The following is an 18,276-nucleotide window of genomic DNA, read 5'->3' as shown; positions in this document are numbered from 1 at the left end:
CTCTATTTTAGTATCTTTCCTTTTTTGAGAACAACTTAGTAATGATCTCTAAAATTGACAATTGATACCTTGGCCAACACAATTGGAATGTGTGTTTGTACTCAGGTATTTAAAACTATGCTGAATGGTTGCTCTGTACTAAGCATGTACACTACTGGCCTTTGAGGTAGGTTTTTGTTTTGTTTTGTTTTAATTATCCTTGTTCTACAGATAAAGCACTGAGGCGCAGAGAAGTAACTTCCCCAGGTTACACAGGTAGGAACCAATGGGACCATAATTTGAGTCCAGTCAGTCGAGCTCCTGAACCTGCCCTCTCAGAAAAATAATTATTGAAAGTAACACCACTGGTTTCTTACCATTGTACAGGAATTTTAAAAGCATTCATTATTGCATTTGATCCTCAAAACTCTAGGACGTGGATAAGGTAGGCATTATTATCCCATTTTACAGGTGAGAGTACTGAGTTATAGACGTTATCCCACTTGCTCAACTTTATATATAAAGTACACAGTGTCTGAGCCATGACTAGCTTTTAAGCTTTTTGAGTGAGGGTGCTTCTCATTAAACCTATAATTTCCTAATTAGATAATACCTGTAGCCTGATCAACATCTTTTTCTCATTTATAAATATATATATACTATATATCATATATATGAAAGGCATTAATATTTATAAAATTGAAATTGTTTAGTTATACATTTAATGAATCATCTTTCCTGATAAAATAATTGCATAAAAATGAAGTTTTAAATTCAGCATATATATGAATAAATAACTTGAATAAGAATTTTCTTGATTGTAATTTTTTTAACATTTTAGTGTTTTTGAAAACAAAATGTCTTACAATCAATGTATATATTCAATAGTTTATCCTTAAAAATAATTGCATCAATGTTGCATCTCAAAATTGAAAGGTCTAAAAAAAAAAATGAAGGGTCTTAAAAGATAAACATTATTTAGAATATACATATATAAACTACTGAAAAATCTGGTGTGAATAGGCTCTGTCATCTGGGAAATATGAACGAGGATGAGAAAGTTTATCACATACTGAAATTTTGGGAAAAATTTTCTTGGACAGAAAAATGGGGAAGATTACAAATTGCATACATCACTCTGTACTTAATCTCGGGTCAATCGTTTTTAGAGCAGGCGATGTTGTCATATGCACTCTTAGAGACAATAACTAGAAGGGTCACTAGATGGCACTATTATTCTTAGTACTGTAGTAACCTATTCCGTAGTGAACTTGAGAGTGACAAAGCATGAATAATCAGAGAGCATTAGTCCAATAATGCTGTAACTTTGTCAAAATTGTTTCTTAAAAGGAAAGAATTGATGATAAAGTCTGTTACAATGAAATTCATACTATTTTGTGAATCCCAAAATGCAGGGAACGATCTCTAGGCCTCCTTTTTACAACGCAGCATTCATTTATTCATTCATTCAATCATTCGTTCACTTACAAATATTTATTGAGTGTTTTGAAAGTGCCAGGATCTCAGTGAAGCTCTGGTTATTTTCACACTGAAGTAATGACTTCTTTTTTCAAGTAAGAGCGCAGGTTTCGCACTAGTAAGACCTGAATCCTCCACTTACTGCGTCATCTTAAGTAAGCCCTTATTATTATTATAACTTCTGTTGTTGAGATGAGAAGAGTAAGGCACAGAGCCAGTGGCTGTGGATGGAAATACTTTGTAAAATCATGCTTTCTATATGAATACTATTACTACCTCAAGAATGTTGAGGACTATGTCTAGTAGTAGTTCTATTTACATAATAGACTATTAAATCACACAATCTAAGCTTATTAAGATCAGCCTCGGGACTTCCGTGGTGGCGCAGTGGTTAAGAATCCGCCTGCCAATGCAGGGGACACAGGTTTGAGCCCTGGTCCAGGAAGATCCCACATGCCGTGGAGCAACTAAGCCTGTGCACCACAACTACTGAGCCTGTGCTCTAGAGCCCATGAGCCACAACTACTGAGCCCCGTGCCACAACTACTGAAGCCTGCGCTCCTAGAACCTGTGCTCCGCAACAAGAGAAGACACTGCAATGAGAGGATCGTGCACCACAATGAAGAGCAGCCCCCGTTCGCTGCAACTAGAGAAAGCCCGCGTGCAGCAACGAAGACCCAACACGGCCAAAAACAAAAGTAATTAATTAATTTAAAAAAAAATATATATATATATATATGCTAAAAAAAAAGAAAACATTATTTCAAAAAAAAAAAGATCAGCCTCAACACAAGTGACCATGAGACAGTTTCTCAGTGCAGCTCTTCCCTGCCTCAATATATGTCTTGGAAATACCATCAGAATCAAAACGAAGCAGATCCGAAGTGTTTTGGCAGAAGGATACTAGAAGTGTGTTTGGGGTGTGAAAGAATGGGTGTGTTTATATATAAAAAATTGTTTCAACGCACCTTGCAGGAAGCCAACCTCATCTCTTACCAGCCTCACTTCTGCAGTTGGTTTTGTTCCCAGTGCACAGTACTTCCTTTCAGACGCTCATTCTGAATGAACATGATGACGATGCATATTTACTCCCGGACGTTGCTAACCAGCACAGCAAAAATAAATCTGAATACTTTATTCACATTTTGTAACAATCAGGGTGTAAATTGACAATGGCTCATTTAGGAGGTTGCGCTCATTGTACTTTACTCAAGTTCCCTTTTTATGTGTGATCTGTTTATTCAGTTCTTATTTATGGAAGTGGATATTACGTCCGAGTGTTATGGGTGATACAGAGATTCTGATTCTGTTACTCGCCATAAGTGTTATACTGCCCAGCCCTTTGGATGCGAGTAGTAAAGGTTAGGTTTCTCTTTTGGCCAGAATCCCAACACAACTGTGCTCTCTATCTATGCTGGAGCCACTGCAGCTGATGTCCTAACAGCTCACTGAGGAGGTCAAAGATGGTTTTCTAAAAAATTCCTCCTCTGACAGTGACGCTCGCATCTCAGAGCTACCATTGTTTGCCTTCCTGTCAACCACTCACATAGCTAAGAACTCAAGCAAACACATGAAAAAGAAAAGCCTCTATTTAAAGTTTTATTGAAAATATTCAAGATTTCCTGCTTCTTTTAGGGACAGTGAAAGAAATCCAGTGTTTTATCCGTGTCAGGTCCCTACCAGATTATAAACTGTTGAGAGGAGGGTCCACTTGCTGAAAGGTGCCTTGAGAGAAAAACTCCCACTTCTCAGATTCGAAGAGGAAGCCCCCTCATCTCTAAAGTCTCCCTTGAGGTGTCGCAGCCAGTGGGGGCATCACAGCCTCCCGCTCCAGGCTCTTTCTAGCTTCCACAGCCGCTGCCTCACCCAGTTTATCAGGCAGCAGGATTGGCTGCTCTACCCAACTCCAGAGCTTTTCCCTTTGCTTTAAAATTGCCCTTGAATTCAGCTCCCTTCCACTCCCTTTTCCCCACACAGTATTTTTACATCTTTGATGCCCAAACCTTGAAGGTAAATACAAAGACAGGCATCTGTAAACACAGAACGATGCCCACATTCATGGGAATAACAGCAATCTCAAAAAACAATCATGATGGCAAATTTTAATCAGTGACTCTGAGAAACTTCCCAAGCAAGAAAGATTTGTGTCCCAGTCTTGCTCTACCCTCATTTCATGTCTTTTTTTTTTAATTTTACATTTTTATTTATTTATTGGCCGCCCCGAGAAGCATGAGGGATCTTAGTTCCCTGACCAGGGATCGAACCCATGCCCCCTGCAGTGGAAGAGTGGAGTCTTACCCACTGGACCACCAGAGAGGTCCCCCTCATTTCAGGTCTTAGTTCCAGCTCTAAGTGTTTGCAACAATCTCCTTCCTGAACTGTATCACATTCATGCAACTTTTTTTTTCCCCCTACCTTGTATGTGAGCCTGGCCATTTCTTTCCCTGTTAAAGGATCTACAGCCCCGACCTCTTTATATAACGTCAACCCAACTAGAGCAGGAACCTGCCTCTATCTAAAAGTCTGGCCATGCAGCGCCGGCAATCCGTGAACAGCAGTTGACGGGCTGATCCAGAGCAAACCCCTCATGTACTCCTCAGGGAAGGGAGGAAGGCAAACCCATTGCCAGCCCACGATGGTCATGATGGAAAGATGTGCACATCCAGGCTGGCCCTTCAGGCTGATGGGGCTGGCTGAGAACTGAGTGAATAAAGTGAAATGGAAGGTAAATGGATGCAATCCAATTATTACAAAGAGGGAACAGGCAAGGTTGCTTTAAAGAGACGAAAACTGAGCATTTCTATGCCCTCCACAATCATGGGGGTTGAAAATGTTAGTATTCCTGCTCATCTTTTCTCTTTGGTGTAGATCCGTCTTTTGAGGCATATGGTTTTTGTTGTGATTTTCTTCGTTTTTACCACCTGTGTTCCAGATGTCTGTCAACTTCATCATTTTGCTGCTTTGCTTGAAGATTTCAAAACAGACCTCAATTTTGAAACTCTTCTGTGGCACATTTCTCTTTTATTTGAAAAGATGTGTTTGATTTAGAAAATACGGAGACATTGCCCTACTTTCTTGGCATTGGGGCTAAATTGGAAGTAGGCAGCAAAATGGGTTACCTCCTGACTAGTGGAAGAGATGCTCACCACAGCCGTCTGCTAACTGCGGAGAAGCGGCAGCCGGGATGGTGCAGGTGAGGCCAAGTGCATGTCCCCAACCTTTGTGCTTCATTATGTCACAGACGCCGGGAATGACAAGAGGATAAGGAAATCTGTGGCCTCAGTTTAAAACACAGTCCAGATAGAGTCCATACCCTATTGAGAAATCAGTTCAGTACATGCGTGTGTTCTACATGTGCACAGGTGTATTCATGCCAACATAAATGCATCAAACGTCTCGGGCGAGACATACAGGAAGTTGGTTGCTGTAGAGGTGGGAATTTGGAAGCCATGGGCCAGGGGTAAGAGGGAGACCTAATTTCGCCGTAAACAATTTCTTCTTAAAATTTGGAACTTGTGCTTGTATTTCCCATTAAAAATTAAAACATTGGATAATCATCATAACAAAAGAATATATTCTACGAGACTGGGCACACCTAAAAGTAGTCTTCTAAAGCTATTTATCCCTTTGCATGAGGAATAAAGTCCTAGCTGTCACCTCAGTTTGAAGGGAGATTAATGTGGCTTGAATATTTACTATGGTTTTACTGCAGAGATGTTTAAGTGCCAACGATGTGTTACCACGTAGGCAAATGGCTCTTGAATCCAGATAACCGTGCTATGGAAAAGACGGTGGGGATTTTGGTGTTTGTGTCATTTGGGCTTGGATTACACGTTCCTTCCCCTGTTGCTGGGAGGCCCATGTTCTTGGAAGTAACTGAACTAAGGCTGGAATAGTGGGGATTGAGAAAATGAATGACTTGGAAGAAGATACTGCAGCAGCAGTTTGTGGAGACCCTCTTTCTGCCCCCTGCTCAGACATCCAGGGCAGGTGAGACATCCAGATGCACAGGACCCTTTGGTTGTGTCATCTTGGTTCACTCCTTGCTGCCACCACTAGACGGGCACTCATCTGTTTCCTGGGACACGGTTCTAGGGCTCTCTCCAATTCCTCCCAGGGTCTCCAGCATGATTCCTTCTCTCTCTTTGCAGCCGGCGCAGAACAAATAGACCAGTGAGAGGACAGAACGCAGATGGCATCTCTCTCATATAAGTTACCTATTCAGGTTGCTTGCTTACTTATTCATTTAATAAACATGTATGGATTCCTTTCCAACCCAGGCAGGGCAGGGTGGCTCCCACAAAGAAGGGTGGTGAGAAGAAGGGCCGCTTCACCATCAACGAGGTGGTGACCAGAGAATACACCATCAACATTCACAGGTGCTTCCATGGAACAGGTTTCAAGGAGCGTGCCTCTCGGGCACTCAGAGAAATCCGGAAATTTGCAATGAAGGAGACGGGGACTCCAGATGTACACATTGACGCCAGGCTCAACAAAGCCATCTGGGCCAAAGGAATAGGGAATGTTCCATACCGTATCCATGGGCCGTTGTCCAGAAAGTATGATGACGATGAAGGTTCACCAAACAAGCTCTAAACGTTGGTTACCTACGTACCTGTCACCACTTTTCAAAAATCTACAGCTCGTTGATGTAGACGAGAACTAAATGTCGATTGGCCAAGAAAGTTATAGAACGGCCAAAACCAAACACAAACAAACAAACAAAAATGTATGGAAAACTACCATAGGCTGAAAACTTGCTCTGGAGATGCAAGACCTCAAGAAGTTCACAATCTATTGCGAAAGATAGACTTTTTTTTTTTTTTTTTTAATATATGATTGCGATAGTCTGATGAGTGTTAATGTAACCTAAGGCCAAGGTAACATAGGAGCATTTACAAGGGCATCCAAACCAGACTAGGGGTGGTACCGATCACATAGGTGACCAAGTTGGGACTGGACGGGCGTGCCGGAGTCTGCCTGTGGGCCCCATGGGAGACGGGGACTGAGTGTGTTATTGCCGGTTGGTGACAGGAGAGTGGCTGCTGTGAGGGGTGTAGGGCATTTCACGATGAGATAGTAACATAAAATGAGAAATGACCACAGCTCATCAGGAACCGCAAATTGCCGGCATGGCAGAAACGTAAACTCTGAGACAGGATAGGGAGTATAAAGGGAAGAGGAGGGGCTTTACGTGTCTGGCTAAGGCATTTTTGAAAGGATCAAAGTGGGAGAATGACAAGACTTAACAAGATATGCGTTTTCAAAGATAATTGAAAGCGGTAGAGGGAAGGTATTGGGGTGGGAAATGTTAGAGGTGGGAGACCAGTTAAGTGGCTTCTGTGACGTTTCAGCCACGGGGGGGATGAGGTGGTGAAGGGGGGTGGCAGTTACAGGAAAAGAGAAGAACAAAGGTGAAACCAACAGCAGGGGCAACTCTGTGACCTTCCTTCCCTGACACAACGGGATTAGGATGTCATTGCAGGTCTACCTGAAAGGAGCTTAGAAGAAATGACCAGACAGTATCCAAGCACGTGTCAGATCAATGTCTAGGTAGCTCAAAGTGAACTAAGAAGAGGCAGGTAAGGGATAAAGCCAGCTGGGATGGAGAGTGTAGGGAGAAAGTGCAAGCAGATAGATACCATGGAAACCTGATTTAGTGGGACCCTTGCAGCTGGTGAGTGTTCCAGAAGCCCTAAAGGAACCAATACGGAACACATCTATGGGTGTGGGGAGGGGTCTAGGGTCACTTACCTCCTGACTTGGGTCACTGGGTGGGTGGAGATACAGCAGTGAAAGGTAGAAAGTTCAGGAAGAAAGACTTTTGGGAAGAAGATAATGAGTTGAGTTTTGAGCTTTTTGGATTTTAGATGCTTGATGGCCATCTGAGCCACATTCACTCTGGAAAGCATCTAGGTAATGCAAGAGATGTGATGGAAGCTAAGAGAAAAGAGTCTCAAGAAAGAAGAAACAATGAAAATGTCCATTGCTTCAATGAAATAAAATAGGTGTCCATCTGATTTGACAAAAGGAAAGTAACCAGTGATCTTAGTGAGAATGTTTTTGGTAGCGTGGTGTTAGAAAGTAGATTACCAGATCACCTCCGCTGAGGACCTAAGGGAGAGAAGAGAAGGTTGTTGCAGTGGGAAGTCAATTTGATGCAAAGTTTACCTCCAATCAGGTGACCAACCGTCCCTGTTTGCCCGGGACTGAGTGGATTCCCAGGATGCTGGACTTTTAGTGCTAAGACTGAGAAAGTCCTTGGGCAAGCAGAACAGATTGGTCACCCTGCCTTCAATCCCACTACCAGAAAGGCTGTCCAAGAGTTCATGAAATAGGCTCAGAAAAAATGAAGACGCTTGGGACTTCCCTGGTGGCGCAGTGGTTAAGAATCGGCCTGCCAATGCAGAGGACACGGGTTTGAGCCCTGGTCTGGGAAGATCCCACACGCCGCGGAGCAAGTAAGCCCATGCGCCACAACTACTGAGCCCGCGTGCCACAACTACTGAAGCCCCCGCACCTACAGCCTGTGCTCTGCAACAAAGAGAAGCCACCTTAATAAGAAGCCCATGCACCACAACGAAGAGTAGCTCCCTCTCACCACAACCAGAGAAAGCCCGCGTGCAGCAATGAAGACCCAATGCAACCAAAAATAAATAAATAAATTTATTAAAAACAAAAAAAATTAAGATGCTTGAGGGAATTCCCTGGTGGTCCAGTGGTTAAGACTTGGCACTTTCACTGCTTTGGGCCCGGGTTCAATCCCTGGCTGGGGGAACTAAGATCCCACGAGCCGTGTGGTGTGGCCAAAAAAAAAAAAATTAAGATGCTTGAATCACAAGGTTTACTGAATAAATTTAAAACGCACAGCAAGAAACAAAGGGAAAGAGATGAAGGATGCTATCACCATGAGGAGAGGGTGCAAGTTGGGTGTATGAGCCACAGCTCTCTCTCTGTCTGTCCCTGTCTGTCTCTCTCATCTTCATTCCCTGCTGCCAGTATGGTCACAAGGTCCAGAGTTGAGGGTGAGCAAGGGGACTCAACAGACTGAAAGTATCTGGAGCCAACACATGCTTACTCCTTCCAAGAGATGGAGGGACAAATAGCTTGGACACAACTGAAACTCACCAATGAGTTGCTGAAAAGCTATGGATTTATCTGTGTATCTTGGGCGGAGGTTACATGTGGCATAAGGATGATACATGATCTGTGCTTTATTAATGTTTTAGGTTTAAGTGGTCCTTCTATCCCTTCCTATCTACAAGTAGTGCTCTGGTTTGTTCCATCCTTTTCGTCTATGTTTATCAAACATATGCTCTGTTTATATTTATATTTAACAGATTTCTAACTTAGCACATTTGCTATCATTCCTCAATATGTTTTATGAGTTTCATCTGTTATTCTACTTGTTTGTTTCCCTTGTTATTTACAGCACAATTGAATATTCTCAAATAACGTGATAAAATCATGTTATAGAAGTGACAATAGCACCAGTAGACTTTTCATTCTCGAAACTTGGCTGTTGTGAAAAAAGAAAGAAAGAGTATTTACTAGAGGGATTTAGATAATCGCAAGAAAATTTTTTTTTAATAAACTGAAGTCACCAAGTCAGAACATAAGGTGTTTCAACCAGAGACATGAGAAGTTAATTGACAAAGCATGATCCTTGGGAGAGTATAAAAGGATGGAATCCAGATCAGGTGGGAGATCTCATCCTCTTAGACTAGAGGGGAGAAGGAATAATAGTGGACAAGACAAGTGTGTTTCCAGTGGTGGACTGGGTTTACCATTATGTCTTAGTTTTCTTTGTGAAGTAGCTTGGCCATTAAACAATTATTTCCAGGCACTGGTTGATTTACAAATATTTACTTTTATTTAAGGTGTGGTGGCCTTGTAATGTATCGATTTGGCTATGCTGAACTACTTTCCCCAGAATTTCATTTCATGTATATTTGGGGTTATGGTGGGTCCCAAGGGAGATTCTTGTGAGATTTGGAAGGCAGACAGGAAAGGGCAGCCGTTCTGTAGCTCACACACGTTGCTGCCAATGTGCTGACTCACCTCATCAGCATGAAGCAGCAGCGGCACCGGCTCTACTTCCCCTGAACCAGGTGCCTATGTTCAGTCCCAGGAGGAAGGGCAATGTCAGTCATCATGGGTTTCAGTGTGTCCTGGCTTGCAGCACGTTCTTGATCTTCCTCAATTTACATCCATTTTCCCTTCGTAACTCCCCACCATCTGGACTCCAGGCTCCAGTATCAGTGAGAAGACTTACAGAGATTGTTTAACCAGTCCCAACAAATGTGTAAGGCCAAACTCCTCTAATATAATCTCCGGAGACCATGCTTGAGTGTTTGCTAATGACATGACTCAGGACAGGGGCTGTCCACGCCAGAAAGATCAGCCTTATGATTAGAGGGTTAGGATTTTGAGCCACATGATATCAACCCAACATTTAACCTCCAGGGAGGGTGAGGAGGGCTGAAGACTGAGTTCAACCACATGGCCAGTGATTCAATCCATCATGCCTACAAAATGAAACCCCAATCAAAGCCTTGCACGTGGAAGCTCTGCTGACTTTCCTGGTTGGTAATCCTGTATCAATGAGCCAGGAGGGTGATGCTTCCTAAGGACATGGAAGCTTTGCATTCAAGACCCTCCCGACATTGCCCTGTGTGTCTCCTCATTTGGCTGGTCTTGAGTTGTATCTTTTATCATAAAACTGTAATCATAAGTATAGTGCTTTCCTGAGCTCTGAGTCATTCTAGCAAATTATTGAATCTGAGGGGGTAGTGGAAACCCGTGAATTTGTAGCCAGTGGTCAGGAGCATGGGTGACCTGGGGACCCTGGACCTTATGGCTAGTGTCTGAAGTGAGGGGGTGTCTTGTGAAGGAATGTGCCCTTACACTGTGAAATTTAACCTAAATTCAGGTACTCAGTGTTAGGATTGCACTGCAAAGAGAAAATAATATAGTAACCTCCCATGTGGGCATCACCTAGCTACAACAGTAATCAACTCACGGCCAATCTTGTTTCATCCATAACCTCCACTGTGGGATTACTTTGAAGCAAATCCCTGTTGTGATAGGATTTCATCCATAAATATTAAAGTAGATATCTCTAAAAGATAAACCTCTTCTTTCTTGCTAATAACTACAATACCATTAATTTATTTTTAAAAATTGATTCCCTAATATCATTGCATACTAATAGTCAGTGTTCAAATTTCCCCTATCATCTCAAAAAAATTTTTTATATCTGGTTTGTTCAAATCCAAACAAGTCCCCACATTGCATCTTGTCAACAGACCTCTTAATCTCTTTTCATCTGTAGGTCTCCTTAACTCTCTCTCTCTTTTCTTGCAATTTATTTATAAAAGATACTGAGTGTCTTTTCCAGTAGAGTTGTATTCTCAAACTTTAAAGTACACACAAATCACTAGGGGATTTTTTTTCTTTTGCTTATATAAATGCATTTTTAATTTTTAAAATTCTTAAATTAATTTTTATTGGAGTATAGTTGCTTTACACTATTGTGTTAGTTTCTGCTGTACAGCAAAGTGAATCAGTTATACATATACATATATCCCCTCTTTTTTGGATTTCCTTCCCATTTAGGTCACCATAGAGCACTGAGTAGAGTTCCCTATGCTACACAGTAGGTTCTCATTTGTTATCTATTTTATGTATAGTACCAATAGTGTGTACATGTCAATCCCAATCTCCCAATTCATCCCACCCTCCGCCTAGGGCATCTAATTTTAAAAGTAGATTCTGCTTTAGAAAGAAAATTTGGGGGCTTCCTTGGTGGTTCAGTGGTTAAGAATCCGCCTGCCAATGCAAGGGACACAGGTTCGAGCCCTGGCCTGGGAAGATCCCACATGCCACAGAGCAATGTGTGCCACAACTACTGAACCTGCACTCTAGAGCCCGCGAGCCACAACTGCTGAGCCAGCGTGCCACAACTACTGAAGCCTGAGCACCTACAGCCCGTGCTCCGCAACGAGAGAAGCCACCACAATGAGAAGCCCGTGCACCACAATGAAGAGTAGCTCCCACTCGCCACAACTAGAGAAAGCCTGCACAGCAACGACGACCCAACGCAGCCAAAAATAAAAACAAACAAATAAGTAAATAAATTTATTTTTAAAAAAAGAAAATTTGTTGTGGGGCCCAAGATTCTGCATTTTCAGCAAGCCCCCAGGTGAAGTGGATGCTGCTGGTCCATGAACCACACTCAGACTAGCAAACTCTGGAGCTCTCTACAGTCTGGATTTTGATGATTGCATCCCCATGATGTCAGAACCATGTTTCTCTGTCCCCTCTCAACTGGTGGTCAGGCCATCTGGATGAAGGGGAAGTCCATTGTGTGTAAAGCAACCTGTTGTGTAACTTTTAATGCTCCTTCAAAAATGTATACTTAAGCAATCTGAAAGTTTTCCAGCAGTATTTTTCTCACCCTCCCAACCCTTTTCTGTGTTCTCTCCCATTTAAAGTTTATGCCCAATGTATTCCAATGGCACTCAGTAAAAATACTTTTTAGGGAAAGGAGGGAATATATCCAGTGGTTGTAAAGTTGGAGGACATACCAACATGACATGGAAGACAGCCTAGATTAGGCGGAAGACAAGAAGAGAAGCAGCTGCAAGACTGACTTGGGTAGAAGTAAGGGCCCTTGGATAGGGGAATGAGGCTGGGTGAGGCTGGGTGATAAGAGTGGGGCAGAGGTTGTGAAGATCCGTTGCACACAGCCATTCTCAAAAGCCAGTCCAAAATCCCAGAAGCACATAGGAGCTTGCTAAAAACGGTTTCCTGTTCTGACACATCAAATCAGAATCTCTGGAGAAAGAGCCTTGGAATATGCTTGGCAGGCACCCTCTGGAGACTCTGATGTAGAGTGGGTCTAGAAACCACTGAACTATATCGGATGCCACACATTGCTGTATGTGTGTGTGTGTGTGTGTGTGTGTATATATATATATATATTTGCCATCTTTCTTGCCAGTGAATGCTCTGAAGTACTCATTGACCAACTGCTAGGTAGCCCTAGGATAAAATATCACCTAGTGCTTTCATTCTCGTTGGGCACGTGGTCGTCTGATGACATGATGTTTAATTTAATGGCTGAGACATTAAAGCCCAGTGGTTAAGAGCTCTGACGAATTTAAACTCTGAAAAGTGTGGTGTTTACACTCCTATACATGGCACCATTCCCATATCAATTATGCTGGATTTTCAGATTAATTAGATGACCATAGAGTTGCCAGGCTCTGAAGGAATTGGACTTCAGACAAGAAAAATGGAAATAAATTTTGTAAATTATTTACAAGTTTCACTACTCTGTTTTCAGCCAGACCTCACCAAAAAGAGAGAAAAAGTAAAGACAGAGGAACCTTCTAGCACAACGGCGAGAGTTTGCTGGGCTTTCATCGGCTTGACCTTCCTGTCTCATGGGCTTGGCTGTCTCACACAGCTCTAGCTGGCAGCAACCTGGCTTGGTTGTGAATATTATCCTTATATGGGCTGAGTCATCCGGAGGCAAACATGGACTTGCAAGGATGTGAGGGACCCTCCTTGTTAGAATGTTCACATTAGTTCCTCTTTCAGCTACACATGCCAACCACACATGCTGCTTCATCCTCTGCCAGTAAGATTCCTTTTCCTCTTTCCTTGGCCTGGCCACTTGTCACTTCCTTCTGATCTTGCGTGTTTCTTTTCCTTTGTCACATCTGGCCCTCACACCAGTTCAGCCTGCTTCTAATCCTGTGTTTATTGGCATTCCCAGGCATTTTCAGAAAACGTGTAGTGTTTCTGCTGCATTAGAACACTGAGGTTACAGGAGGAATTGAATTGAGGATGTTGATTTTTTTCAATACAATTACTCTTCAGTTAGCGGGTCCCGTAACACCAGTGAATTTTAAAGCCGGAACAAGTTTTACAGATGCTCTGAAAAGTACTAACTGTTTTCCCCTTGAGCCCAGATGACATTTGGACAGAAATGGAATGCCAACTTTTGTCAATATTCTAAGGCAATAACATGTAGGGGGTGACTCTGGTGTCATCTTCCCACCTCCTTACCCACTGGGAAGTCATAGAGTACATTCCACGGCCAAGTTGAAATGTTTTCTGAATGATTCACTCTATCCTCTCCCGTTGGGTCATATATCAAGAGTAAGAGGAAGGACTCAAATCAGACTCCTTAGGTTCGAATCTCAGAAATCACTACTGTACCATTTTCCACAAAAATGTAAACCTCTTTAAGCCTCATTTTTATCATCTGTAAAATGGGTATAATATTAGCACCCACTTTGTAAGGATGTTGTGAGCATTGATTATTATAATCCATGGTAAGCACTTAGCATAGCGTCATTATAAGTACTCAAGACACTTCAGTCACTAATATTTTTTCCAAGGTTTGTTGATAAATATTCTGCCTCATACCACAATATTATCATGAATTATAATGTCATTTTTGGAAAAAATCTGTTGTCAAGAATGTGATCACTGTGAGAAGAGAAGACTAAACACAGAATCAATGAATCCAATTAAACATGTCATGACTTTTGATATTATTTAGTCCAATATGTTCCTTGTTTATACATCTTCTAGCCTTTTAGGCACACAGACCGGCATCGTAGGTTGATCTTGCAACGACTGCCGTGTGCCAGAAAAAAGACTAAGTCATATTATCCTGATATGAGTTGCCACCTACGATCATCACAGGAGAATTTCAGAAAGTCGGCTAATTTTAATCTTCTACTTAAAAAGAAAGTGTCACAACAGCAAGCATTTGTTCGATTCAAACTCTGATTCTATATATCCCAAATCATTGAGTGAGGAAAATGTCTTTTAAATTTAAAGTAATAAAATGCACGTGATAAAAGATTCACAGAGTAAATAAGGATGTAAAAGCAGAAGGAAGAGTTTCCCTACCCCTGCCTCCTTTCCACTCCCAGAGGAAATTAAGACCGACAATTATTTGTTTATCTTCCCAAATGTTTTGTAATGCACATTCGGGTTTATATTCTGGAAGCTCTGTAGTTCAGTTTGGTCTCAGTGTTCTGACAAATTCTGCTATTTGGCTTCATCTTCGGCCTGTGGAAGACTGAATAGTCAAATGCCAACTTACTGTCAGTCCTGGCACGCTTAGTCTTGTGCGTGATCAATTAGCATCTACATCAGGGGGTCTGCAATCTACCACCTTCAAGCCAAGTCCGGCTTCTTTTCTGTTTTTGTAAATAAAGTTTTATTGCAACCTATCACACCCATTTGTTGAGGTAATTGTCGATAGCTGCTTTTAAACTAGGTGGCAGAGTTGAGTAGTTGCAATAGAAACTGGCCTGCAAAGCCTAAAATACTTCCTGTCTGGCCTGTTATGGAAAATGTTGTCCATCTATGATTAGGCTATCACCATAGCTAACTAATCAGCATAAGACCGTCCATCCACACAAGGCAAGTCATTGATTGTTGTCATCTGAACAATCACTTTTAAACATAGGAGCATTCTAGATGTAATTTAGAGAGAACTGTCACCCCAAGTGTTTTATGTTGAAATTCTTTCAGTTAAAGTATAAGTTTGAATTTACCATTGCAAAGGAAAAATGTTGAAATAACCAATGTAAAAGCTGTTAAGTTTGTGAACAAAAGCCATCATTTAGAATTTTCAAATAGTTAAGTAAATGAGACAATAGATCATCAGTGCAAATACTAAGACAGAGTTCGATAACTTTAGGAAAGATTAAAAAGTCCTTTTTGAGTTCACAAATGTTTATTTAAAAATTAAGTATCAATACAAGGACAACAATGGAGATTAGAGTATCAAAATTCTAGTATCTGTAGACTTGTTTGAAGTGAATGAACAAAATAACCCTTAAGAATTTTAATTGTTATTTAATTCCAGTTGGGCCATGATCATTTCAAGAAAAAATAAATTCATTTGGGAATTCCTCACATCTTCTAAAAATGAATCAAATGCAGAATGTTAGCTTTGTTATCAGTTCAGACTTTCCAAAGAAGAAAAACTCCAAAATCACATGTAACAATAGCCATATATATTTAGACATAAGAAAGAATGTATAGAAGTATATATTTAGACATAAGAAGAGTGTATACAAGTATAAGAAAACGGAGGGACCTCAAATTTTGTTCTCACGCTTCTAATTCAACAGGGCAGACTCCATGGATGAACCCTGAGACCATTACGCTCAGTGAAATAAGCCAGCCGCAAAAAGACAAATACTGTATTATTTCATTTATATGATGAAGTCCCTAGAGTAGAGATATTCACAGAGATGGAAGTAGAACCGTGGTTGCCAGGGGCCGTGAGGAAAGAGGATTGGGATGTTACTGTTTAATCAGTTACAGAGTTTCGGTTTTACAAGATGATAAAATTCTGGAGATGGATAGTGGTGATGGTTGCACAACAATGTGAATGTACTTAAGGCCACTGAACTGTATCCTTACACAAATGGCTAAGCTAGTAAACTTTATGTTATGTGTGTTTTACCACCATTTTAAAAAGATTCTATGAGACTACTTTAAGAAGACAATCCTTTACAGCTTTAAGTCTATCAAACTCAAAAACTTAAACAGAAGCTTGTTGAAATAACTCCTATTCATTGCCAACCATTTTCAATAACTGAAGTAAAAAGATTCTGGAAAGTTGACCAATCTATGAATCTTAAGCACAAAGTTCCTTCTAGAAAGCATGTTACTGAAAAATGACTTCCTGAATTGTATTCTACTGTGATGAAAAAAGGAAGGAAGGAAAGGAGGGAGGGAGGGAGGGAGGAACGAAGGAGGGGAGGGAAGGAAAGATGTCATTAAAGATGCCGGTTGAAAGAGCTATTTACCTGTTGGAAATGTGCAATACAATGACCACAGGAGCTGCTCACCAGCTGACCACGCTGTGGAACCACTGTTCATGTACCACGATGGCAATCTTTAAAGATGTGACTAGTACAGTTTTAACAGTATTTGAAGTTATAAAAATAAGTCTGGAATGAAGTTCATTCTATGATGGTATAATCTGTTCCAGTCTTAGTTTTAACTGAATACTGATTTTTAACAGCCCTCTTTTTGGAATTCAGCCAAACTATGAAGTTGGTGTTGAAACATATATAAAATCATGTGTATTTTTTAAATGTACATGAGTGAGACCAAAGTATTCATGCTATATTTATTTTTTAATGAGTCATATACCTTGGATATCCTTCCGTATCAGGATATACCACCCCGAGGTACTTATCCAAGAGAAATAAATCCTGTGTCCACACCAGACTTGTAAACTGACATTCACAGCACTGTTTGTAACAGCTCCAAACTGGAAACACCACCCAGTGACTAGCAACAGGTGAATGGCTAAACAATGTGTATAGCATTTGTACAGTGGAACACAAATCAACAATAAAAAAAAGAATGAACTATTGATACAAATAACAACATAGATGAATCTCAAAATATTTATGCAGAGTTAAAGAAGCCAGACAACAAAGTGTGTCTACTGTTTAATTCAATTTATATAAAACTATAAAAATGCAAACTGGGGCTTCCCTGGTGGCGCAGTGGTTGAGAGTTCGCCTGCTGATGCAGGGGACACGGGTTCGTGCCCCGATCTGGGAAGATCCCACATGCTGTGGAGTGGCTGGGCCTGTGAGCCATGGCCACTGAGCCTGCGTGTCCGGAGCCTGTGCTCCGCAATGGGAGAGGCCACAACAGTGAGAGGCCCGCGTACCGCAAAAAAAAAAAAAAAAATGCAAACTAATCTATAGGAAGAAAAAGCAAATCGCTGGTTGCCTGGGGACTGGGAATGGGGAGGAAGAATAAGGGAGGGAGAAGTTACAGAGACACAAGAAATTTTGGAGGTGACAGGTATCTTCACTATTTTCATGTGGTCACGGTTTCATGAGTTTAGACTGTGTCAAAACTGATCAGGCTACAAATGAACTTATCTACAAAACAGAAATGGAGTTACAGATGTAAAAAATAAATTCATAGTTACTGGGGAGTAAGCAGGGGAGGGATAAATTGGAAGATTGGGATTAACACGTACACAGTACTATATATAAAATGGATAACTAATACAGACCTACTGTGTAGCACAGGGAACTCTACTCAATACTCTGTAATGGCCTATATGGGAAAAGAATCTAAAAAAGAGTGGATATATGTATATGTATAACTGATTCACTTTGCTGTACACCTGAAACTAATACAACATTGTAAATTATACCCCAATAAAAAATTTTTAGAAAACTGATCAAATTGTTTAAATATATGCAGTTTATTATATGTCAACTATATATCCATAAAGCAAAACAAAACAAAACGAAACAGAAAACGTTTTTAGGAGTTGGTAGTGTGGTTACTCACACGTTCCACAAACCCACATTTGTCAAGCTTTTAAAGAGTAATGATTTTTATATCTGTTGATGACATTAGCCATTTTCAGTAAAGTGTGGCAAATATTTCCTTAATTTTGTTCCTTTTTAAAAAAAAAACTGTATGTGATTTTTAGCCAGATAGAAACCTTACATTTTTATCAAATTAAATGCATGTCTTCTATGTTTTTGGCTTGTGCTGTTGTGCTCTGCTCAGAAAGAATCCCTACTTCAAAATTATATATTTACAATTTTCACACACGTTTTTTTTTGTTTTTTTTGCGGTACGCGGGCCTCTCACTGCTGTGGCATCTCCCGCAGCGGAGCACAGGCTCCGGACGCGCAGGCTCAGCGGCCATGGCTCACGGGCCCAGCCGCTCCGTGGCACGTGGGATCCTCCCAGACCGGGGCACGAACCCGTGTCCCCTGCAGCAGCAGG

General features: G+C 41.2%; 1 pseudogene; it reads left to right on the top strand.

Moving 5' to 3' along the window:
* Positions 1–5,372: 5,372 nt before the first annotated feature.
* On the top strand, positions 5,373–7,895 carry LOC113610441 (60S ribosomal protein L31 pseudogene; annotated as a pseudogene).
* The last annotated feature ends 10,381 nt before the right edge of the window (positions 7,896–18,276 follow it).

Source organism: Aethalodelphis obliquidens, unplaced genomic scaffold (assembly GCF_003676395.1).
Source record: "Aethalodelphis obliquidens isolate GAN/ISIS:26980383/991018 unplaced genomic scaffold, ASM367639v1 scaffold63, whole genome shotgun sequence".
In the NCBI taxonomy this organism is placed as follows: Eukaryota; Metazoa; Chordata; class Mammalia; order Artiodactyla; family Delphinidae; genus Aethalodelphis; species Aethalodelphis obliquidens.
The sequence above is the reverse complement of the archived record's forward strand: the minus strand, read 5'-3'. Positions and strand labels throughout refer to the sequence as shown.